Genomic DNA, 7884 nt, shown 5'->3' with positions numbered 1-7884 from the left:
TACATATATATATATATATATATATATATTCATTATGCGTCACCGTGTGCCAAAAGAGTAGAGAGGACACTCCATTTGTGCTGTTCATTTAGCACTGATAATAACACGGACGGCGGCAGTTTACGGGTTATAAGCAAAGTCCAATTGACGTACGGTCTCGCGCCACGGGTCGTCGTTGCGAGTGGAGGAGCATTCGTGGTCCACTAACTACTGCCGCCTCAAACTGGGCAGCCCCCAGCCAAAAGGTGTTGGTCCATCGCAATCTGCCTGCTTCCTTGGTGTAGGGAGCTTACAACATTGGACAAGCAGGTTGTAAATCAGCACACCAAGTGCAAAGAAAGTAACAATTAAAACTAAGACGAAATTAGGCAGCTGGAACTACAGGACTAGAAGATAATCTCTCAAAGATCTTGGACATCAGAAAGACGGCAGTCATTGATGCTGAACTAGACCGCCTGAACGTAGATATAGCGGCACTAAAGGAAACCCGCTTACCAGAGAATGGTATGTACAAGAACAGAACTATACCTTCTTTTGGAAAGGCAAGAACAGCACGAACAGAAGGGAACATGGTGTTGGTTTTGCAGTTAGAACAGCTCTGCTGCCAACCATAGAACCACCTGCCGGAGGTATCGAACGTCTTTTCACATTGAAGCTAAATGCAAACTCAGGACCTGTAACACTAATATCAGCGAATGCTCCCACCCTTACATCAGAGTCTTCATATGATCTTACAAGAAGGAAATGCCCAGCCTGCGTCAACAACACTCGCAGCTATCACAGTGTAAACTGCGATGCTGATCAGCCAAGCTGCATTGACCCCAAAGAAAATCCATCAAAACAAACAAAAGGGCAAACCTAAGATAAACAGCCAACATTAAGGACACTTCCGGGATTGAATTTTTATATCATCTATAAGGGACTTTCCACCTGCAGATCCTGACACCACAGCCTCACAAAGATGGAACAGTTTTACCAATGACATACACTGCAGCTTTTACATCTTTTGTAAAAAAAAAAAAAAGAGGAAGAGAATACAGACTGATACGAAGCTAATCTCCAGGAAATGGCAAAAGTTACAGCACTGAAGAGGAAAGCCCATCTCAGATGGCCAGAGGCTCCATCAGCAAAGAACTTCCAAGACCTGAAATGTTCCAAGGCAGAAGCTCAAAGAGCAGCTAGAAGTGCAAACAAATACTGGCAAGAACTAAGCTGTAGTATTGAAAAAGCAAATAAAAATGATTATATTAGAAGGATGTATGAAGTAATTAAACAAGCCACAGGACCTACAATTAAGAGAACGGTCCCACTCAAGAATAAAGATAGTACTGAGATAATGAACAAATGAAGAGATATGTAGAGCACTATCTAGAGCTCTACTCAAAACAAAATACTGTTTCAGATGAAGCTTTAATTCACTACCACAATTAGCAATTCTTGAAGAATTTGATGCTATGCCCACTTTTGAAGAACTGGTTAAGGCAAGGCCCTGGAGTGATAATATTCCACCAGATATCAAAAGGGGGAAAACCATCTTTGGTAAAACCCACTACATGACCTTTTGTGTCAGTGTTGCAATGATGGCAAGTACCCCAGGATATGAAAATGCAAAAAAATCCATACAAAAAAAAAGGTTTCAGAAGCATTGTATCTACTACAGAGGAATTTCACTTTGTATATTTGGGAAAGGGTGTTTGCAAAAGTTCCACTACTGGCAGACTAACTACGGGCAAACCACATCTACCCAGAATAAATGTGGTTTTCGCAAAAAGATCGACCTTAGAAATGATTTTTTCAGTCCGCACAGGGAAAAAATGTAGGGAACAACAACCACTTTACCTTCCTTTGGCGATTCAAAACCCTTTGACCTTGTGAGTAAAGTGGTCTTTTCAAGATATTCCAAAACCCTTTTTATACAAAAAAGAAAGGGATTGTTAGTTATACGGTGAACCCCGAATGTTTTAAATTTTTAAGTAGAGTAAAAACAAGGGATGTGTTTTGGGCACCAACACTCTTGGCATTTTCTTTTTTGATGCTCTTAAAGATTTTTTAAAAATTGCAAGGGGCATCAATACACACTAGATATACGGAGGGCTTTTTAACGGCTAGAATACGTGCAAAAACCAAAAATCCAACGGTACTTCTCAGAGAAATGCTTTTTACAGACGATGCAGTTTTTGTAAGTCAAAAGAACACAGTAAACAGAACGATTACCCGTTTTTCCCTTGCAGGGACCATTTTGGAACTATCAATATAAAAAACGGGGAAAAGTCAGAAATGTGGATTTACCACCATCAATCCTCATTCACAATGAACACCCCAGTTGTTGCCCTTTTTTGTATTTGGGTTCAAATTGTGCAGCAACCTAACCTGGACAATAAAATTAACACATGCATCGACATGGCTTTGCAGTCATGGCAAAACTGTCTCACAGAGTATGGGGAAATAAAAAACCCATCCCTTAACACCAAATTGCAAGGACGAAGCTTGTGTTCTAAGTACTTTTGTATGACAATGAAACCTGGAACTGCTATATCCGCCAAGAAAATAAGCTAAACACCTTTCATCTACGTAATACACGTAGGATCTTGGCATTAAATGGGAGGACAAGATTCCCAAACAATAAGTTCTCCAGAGGGGCAGGACTTCTACCTTCCATTGTCTGGATTTGTGTGTGTGTGTGTGTGTGTGTGTGTGTGTGTGTGTGTGTGCGAATGTTATATATATATATATATATATATATATATATATATATATATATATATATATATAATCATATATACATAAAACATATACATATATACATATATACATATATAAAAATATATATACATACATATATATACATATTGTTGAGTGTATAATTACCGAGAGGGCGCGGCACTCCAGTTGGCACTCTTCCTGCGACACCTGTGCGCACTTGTCACCTGCGCGTGACTTCTATGGTTCCCCTAAGCCCGTTTTCTTTCCCCTCGTTATGTTTACATTAATGTTGCAGTTGTTGGTTTTACGGATCCCACTTTTAGTTTAGTATTTTAGGTTGCGTTTTTTATTTTGTTTAAATTCTAAACCCAGTTGTGAACCCTCGAATTAAGTAATCTATATTTTGATTGAGACGTGACGTTGCATTATTATTTTTTTTATCTATATTTCAGTTTTAATCTTTTACTTCCCTGAAGATATTTTTTTTTACAGTTTTATTTAGTTTTTATACATTTTAGAAGACCTAAAGTCTTGATTTGACACTCTTATAATTTAGTCGAGGATCTATCACTCCCATGACGTATTTTTTTATTTTCATTTTTAGCAAGTGTGTTCTTATTTTCCTTAATCCATTTTACTGTTTTGGTATAAGGTATTGTTTATTATTTTAATTACTTTTCATGTTTTATATAATCTCTTAGGTTTTAATTTTTACTGCTTCATCATTTGAATGTTTTATCGATTATTCCTAATCTTTCTTATTTCTGCAATTGGTAAGCTTTTAACATAAATTTTATTAATCATTTGTTTTTATGAATCATGTTGTCATCATTGTGTGTTTTATCTGTATTTATTATTATAAATGTATAAAAATGTTTCGTTGTTCCGTGACGTCACGGGTCCTGGAACCTCCAGGACCTTGAACCAATAAACAGTGTCAACTTGGACTTTGTCGCGTTTCATCCCCCTCTCTGCAGCAGCAAAATCTCAGGTTGTACTGACCCCCGTTGTGTTACTTGTCTAGGTACTATTAAAGCTGGACGTGAAACATTTATAAGCAGTGATAAAGGCAGATAAGGCGTAAATACAGACGAACCCAGTGATGCTCATTTAACTTTTGTCACGTTTTATTTTCAAGTTTCCTTTAATATTTTAACAGTAATGTTGCAGCAAGTGTTGGTGCTCATTTTTTTTTTGTTTTAACGCAATATTTCCCTTTTTAATGTCTGCCTTTCATTTTACGTAGGATTTTATTTTTTTACCATACTTTTAATCAACTTTTACTGATTCTACTCTATTCTTACCCTGACTCGTTCTCTTCTCGTCTTCACTTGTTTTCTCACTCATTCTCTCCTCATCCTCTCCTGTTCTCTCACTCGTTCTCTCACTCGTTCTCTCACTCGTTCTCTCACTCGTTCTCCCACTCGTTCTCCACTCGTTCTCATACTCGTTCTCATACTCGTTCTCTTTACTCGTTCTCTTACTCGTTCTCTTACTCGTTCTTTTACTCGTTCTCTCGCTCATTCTCTTACTCGTTCTCTCGCTCATTCTCTTACTCGTTCTCTGCTCATTCTCTTACTGTTCTCTCGCTCATTCTCTCCTCGTTCTCTCGCTCATTCTCTCCTCGTTCTCTCGCTCATTCTCTCCTCGCTCTCCGCTCATTCTCTGTTCTGTTGCGGAAGGACTCTAGAGAAGGAACAGCAACATCCTAAATAGACTCTCTTCAACATATTTTTTCTATTTTCAAGGGAGAACGGGACCCTGATCTCACTTGGTCCCTAAGCCTCTCCTGCCTCACGGGGAGAAAATTTCCCGGCTCCTCTACATAGATTAGCACCTGGCCCTAGCTAGATGTATACCTTACAGATACTTATAATTTTTGGTGGCAGCGGTGGGATCGTTGCTGTCCTACTAGTGTCCTTCTCGCAATTACGTCCAGCATAATTAGTTGCTTCCTGCTAGGTTATGTAAACCCATGTCTGTAGCCTCTTAAGAGGACTTTGGAGAGCCATGTAGTATTGATCAATGTATATTTGTAGTATTCAAGAGCGGTACCCATCTCTTTCAGCATAATCATCTCTTGCAGAGATAGATGTACATGTACTAATAACCGCTCGCCCAGCTAATGGTTTATGGCTCTCGATAGGTTTAGGGATACTTTCCTGATTTCCATGTAAATGTGAAAACTTTGTTCCAGCAGTGTGTATAATCTTCCAAAGTGCATAGTGATTATGTTCAGTTTTTGGGTTACGTTGAGTAATATACTCTACGGTGACTATTTAATGTAAATATCCCGTGGTGACTTAAGTGTAAAGGCCTAAATGTTTTGATCTATTGTTATGTTCTGATTTTGTTTGTTTTGTGGTGCCTAGTGTTTAGTGACTCCCAACCCCTGTGTTCAGTGATACTGGTGTTTTGTGGTCCAAAGTGTTTAGTGACTCCCCAACCCCTGTATTCGGTGATACTGGTGTTTTGTGGTCCATTGTGTTCAGTGACTCCCAACCCCTGTGTTCAGTGATACTGGTGTTTTGTGGTCCATAGTGTTCAGTAACTCATCAACCCCCTGTGTTAAGTGTTGTGAGTGTCCTAGCAGTGATCTAGACAATGCCTGAAAACCCGAAAAGGACCCGCAGTGCATGCAGGGACGTTGAGCCAGCCCAGTTCCCGTGCTCCCTCACCTGTGCCCAGTACTTCGGTTGAACAGATGCCGGTCATTGTCCCCTGTTCAAACCCGAAGAAGACAAGCAGTACGAGCCATGGAGGGCGAGATGACTCTCTTCTCGGAGATCCTCGACAAAATTGGAGCTTTATCCGCTGACATACAAGAAATCAAGTCGCAGACACAAGATTTCGGCGAGCGATGGCCCGGCAAGAAGAAGCAACACATCAACAAGGGGTGGAAACGGCATCAACTACCCACTCTAGCCCTCAGAGAGCTCTGCCCATCCTACCCGGGAGCGAGCGCAAGACAGCAGCGAGATGAGCAGATCGCAACGCTACGACGACTGTTAAAGGAAAAGGAAAGAGAATTAGAAGAGGAAAAGCGGAAAAGTCGGCCGAGAGATGCTGTCCAGATGTATGGCCGCAATGATGCAACCGTGATTTCCTCGGCCCCCCCGTAGCCGACCATCTACACCAGAACCTCCAGTCCAGCCTGCACATTACCCCAACAATCAATGTGCCTGAATTCCGCTACGCGCCTTCATATGGGAGACTCGCCTCATCTCAAGGGCCGTCCCAAACTGTCTCCTATGTCCTTGCAAGGGAGACTGTTCCTCACTTTAAGGGGGACACTTCAGCTTCACTGCCCCTTAAGAGAAATCAAGAGATTGAGGGCTGGATTCGCTCGATCGAAAATCTTGTGAAGCCTCCAACGAGCGAATCTTTTATTCAGGCAGCACGAGCAAGTTGCCGCGGCCCTGCTGATCTTATCATCAACTCGCCACTCTTCGATTTCATACGTGACTGGGACACATTTAAGGCAGCTCTACGCTCCAAGTTCAGAGGAACCTATACTGCAGCAGACTTTTACAAAGTCCTGTATGAGAACCGTATGGATGCAGGACAGGCTCCCTTTGATTTTTACCAGCAACTCGAGGGATCTGTCTACCAGGGTTACCGGGACCATAAGGAAGCTATAGGTGATCCCTCAGAGCTTATTAGACGTGTGTTCCTGACTGGGATCCCGCCCTGGCTAAGGGATTTCCTAGCCCTGAAGGAGGATTGCCCGACATCACAGCTTGCTGAGACCGCTCAAAGGATTTGGAATTCCCGGAACGGCATACGGCACAGGGAGTCTACCAGCCGTCACCAGTCTCCAAATGACTTCCCGGGAGATGACAGTGTGGTCGGCAAAATTTACCCACCTCGTCCACCTCGAACCCGAGACGCTTATCCCTACGCTGTGGCTCCCGTACAAGATGAAGTAGCGTCTCCATATCCTGCTCCTTCCCGGTGGTGCGAGTATCATCGCATTTCGTACCACAATACTTCAGAATGCCGTGCCACTGCATCAGGCATTAGACCACCACCAAGAAGCCTAACCTGCTTTCGTTGCCAGAGGACCGGCCATCTTGCCAGGGAGTGTCCCTTTCCGACCGGCCAGGATGGCAGAGCTCCAACCCCCTCTGGCAGTCTCACACAGGGAGCCGTTACTACCACCAGTACACAGACGAACTCCACGAACCAGTGATCAGTGTGGTGAACGAGCAGGTCCCACGGGACGACCTCTCGAGGGACTCAATGTTAATGGCAGGACCACAATCTGCTTCATTGACACGGGTTCCGAGGCCACCCTTATCAAGTCTTCAGCTGCCATCCTAACTGATGCATGCCGGAAACTTCTGAAGCAGAAGCTCTTCAAAGATCCTCAGAGGGTGACAGGCCAGCCACTGCATGTAACCCTCAGAATGGACACTTGCTTTAACCTAGATGATAACCTCACTGTACCTCATCAAGCTGCTGAAGTCGACACTACCTTCCCAGGTGACATTCTTGTCGGAATGGATCCCCTTCGGAGACTGAACTTCCCCCTATCCCACAGCACAACACAAAATGCAGTACCACACGGGAAGGAAAGGGGAGTTTTCAGTTGTCTACACTGATCACAAACGCTCGAATCTGTCCAGTCACCGCAACAAGACTCTGCCAACAACACGGAAGGTTGCCAGAACCAGTGATGCTGCCATGGGCCAGATCCAGAAACCTCAAGATGCCGCTGCAGTGCACCTTGTCCAGCGAGTGGAGATCCCACCTCACTCAGGCTGTTTCCTGAGTGCCTGTCGCACGTATGGGTCCAACAGATGGGGACGTCCTTTTAACTCCAGGAGTGCCCGGAGGCCCTCACGATTCCGCACTCTGTCACCACAGTAAAAGAACGCCACTGCCACGTGTGGGCCGTGAATCCTCGTCTCGGCCACTCATCCTCCACAATGGGACTCGCTTAGGCACAGTGGAGCCTGTAGACACTGTGTACTCCACTCACTCTTCGGAATCACAGCTCAACCCCCACCTCAAGAACCAGTCGCCAGGACTAGAAACCAATCCTGTCGAGGAGGGTTCTTGGGAGGATGATGTACCAGAAGAATATGAGTGGGAAGAGGACGAGTTCGACAACTTCTATGGAGTTCAGGATTTTGGATATGAAGATGACCTAGATGTTTGTGATGCTGAATTGCCACC

Source organism: Penaeus vannamei, chromosome 29 (assembly GCF_042767895.1).
Source record: "Penaeus vannamei isolate JL-2024 chromosome 29, ASM4276789v1, whole genome shotgun sequence".
Classification (NCBI taxonomy): Eukaryota; Metazoa; Arthropoda; class Malacostraca; order Decapoda; family Penaeidae; genus Penaeus; species Penaeus vannamei.
This window is presented reverse-complemented; position numbering follows the sequence as displayed.